This window comes from Octopus bimaculoides, chromosome 22 (assembly GCF_001194135.2).
Source record: "Octopus bimaculoides isolate UCB-OBI-ISO-001 chromosome 22, ASM119413v2, whole genome shotgun sequence".
NCBI lineage: Eukaryota > Metazoa > Mollusca > Cephalopoda > Octopoda > Octopodidae > Octopus > Octopus bimaculoides.
Genome location: NC_069002.1, coordinates 14,743,672 through 14,746,177, shown reverse-complemented (window position 1 = coordinate 14,746,177; position 2,506 = coordinate 14,743,672).

Sequence of the window (2,506 nt, the reverse complement as noted above, 5' to 3'; positions counted from 1 at the left end):
ATGTATATATAGGCATACATATGTGTGTGTGTGTGTGTGTGTGTGTGTGTGTGTGTGTGTGTGTGTGTGTGTGTGTGTGTGTGCGTGTGTGATGATACTGGTGTTGATGATAGCTGCAATAGCACTGATGGCTGTGATAGAAGTAGTAGTTGTAGTTGCGTTAGAGGTAGTGATAGATATGGTGGTGTTGGAGGATGTTGCTGTAACGGTGGTGTTTTGTGATGGTGACTGTAGCCCTGATGTCAGTCATGGTGATAGAAGTGGAGTGATGGCGGTGGTAATGTGTTTTGGAGAGGCAGATAAGGTTGAACTCGTCATTTTGTGGACTAAGGCGTAAGAAGAAACGCACCACATTTCCGTCTCTACCAGCCAGTAATGATAGTTTCAAATTCTGGTGTAGGGTCGGCAGTTTTTGAGGGAAGGGGGAAGTCGATTATATATCGACCCAGTATTTGACTGGTACATACTTTATAGTCTTCGAAAGGATGAAAGGAAAAGCCTACCTCCGTATAATTTGAACTCAGAGCGAAAAGTTGGACGAAATACTGCTTGAAACAGTCGATGATGGCTCTGCAAAGAGGAATGACTCTGTCTTCATTCCTTTCAGCCTCGTCCGCCAGACAATCTATTTCGTCACCGACATCAGACAAAAGGAAACTGCCTTACCTGCCCGATTAAAGGAAATCGGTGGGGTAATCTTGAGTATGGACTCGGCCGGCAGATGAATCCGTTCCACATGCGAAAGCAGCTGATCGACATAATCTCAAAGGTCAGCAATGTTCGGACACTGAACGAATGCGCGCAGAACGGTTTTGTCGCTCTGTACGTACCTTGGACAAGCCTGTGTGACAGCACATCCGTGCCTGTAAAGTTCATCTCGAACCGATAGCGACCCTCGGTAGCACTGCCAGGCTAAGGGCATCTGAAAATTAGCCATGGTGGTCTCTGACCGGAAAGTCTTCCGGAACAGACTAGCCATTTCGTTTTCGTAGGCCCCCAAATTTTCCCCGAGGAGTCGTCGCACATCTCCACCACTAATCCTCTATATATTACTAAAGCGGAACTTCCACCTATACTATTGCCAGACTGGTAGAGGGTCGTAAGAACCTGACGACATTCTAGGCGTCTAACCTCGGTCCTTTCTTCACTCAGGACTGCAGTTTCACCAAGTAGACGAGCTGCGGAAAGACGTGCCTCACAGACGGAGCCCATACATGCTCACCGTTCAGAAATCGTTGCAGCCTGAGCGTATGTCTCCGTACCAAAAGTCACGGCATGCATAAGCCGCCACTCAGAGGTTACTTGCAGTAGACTGACTATTTGACCATTACATTACATCCCTTCCACAGGAAATTAAATAAGAGACGCTTCAACCTGATCAAGCAAAGACCGGGGTAGAACCAGACGGTCAGGCCATAACTGGTGCTAGAGGTGATGCAAGCATACTCCACCTCTGCCCAATCTTTCAGGGACAACTTCCTCTCAGTCCAATTTTGGATAAGACTGGCCACCATGTTCGTCACCTCGCCCCAGTTCTTATCTAGCTGGAGGTCGGGACCGAACCAGACCCAAACAGTTCAACAAGTCCGTCACTCCAGCGTCCCTCTCCAGTGCCCAGCCGCAAGCACACTGACTTACCGGCGTTGCTTTTGGCCCCTGCAACTGACTCATATTTCTTTAGAATGCAGCCGCCACTTCGAGGCGTCCGACACCATGAGAGTGACGCCGTACAAGTATGCCAACACTGTCCTTCCGTGTCGCTATTCTTAGATAGATAGAGAGATAGATATGTAGATTGAAACGTACGTACGTATGTACGTACATACCTACCTACCTACTTGCGTACCTACATGCCTACCTACTTATATGCATACACGTAGGCACACACATACACACACACATACACACAAATGCGGCCGTCTACTGCACAGTTCCCTCTACGAAGTTCACTCACAAGGCATTGGTTGGTTCGGGGTTATAATAGAAGACACCTGTTCAATGTGCCACGCGGTGGGATAGAACTCGAAACCAAGGAATCACAAAGCGATTGTCTTAACCACTCATCCTCACAGCCATCCATACGTTTGGAACACAATAGAACGGCCGTTGGAAGGAAACGAACCAGTGCTCCATTTCCGGTTGTCAGTAAAGCACATCAAATCGTGTGTATGTGAACTTCGCATCCTGACTGCCTCAATGTTATGTTATATAAGAGAACAATGTACAGTAGCTATGGAAAGACATCAATGTAGTAACCACCACACCACACAAGTATCAATAGACGCTACGTGTGATATATTGTCAAATATTTATTTCCGCACTATAATTACATCGTCATCCTTTCATAATTCATCTCTGTTTCACAATGGTGCTAATAGATTTCATAGAAGATAGATTGTCATATTAGAGAGTGTGTGTGTATGTGTGTGTACGTGTCTATGTGTACGTCGCTCCCCCTCTCTCTCTCTCTCTCTCTCTCTCTCTCTCTGTATATATATATATATAT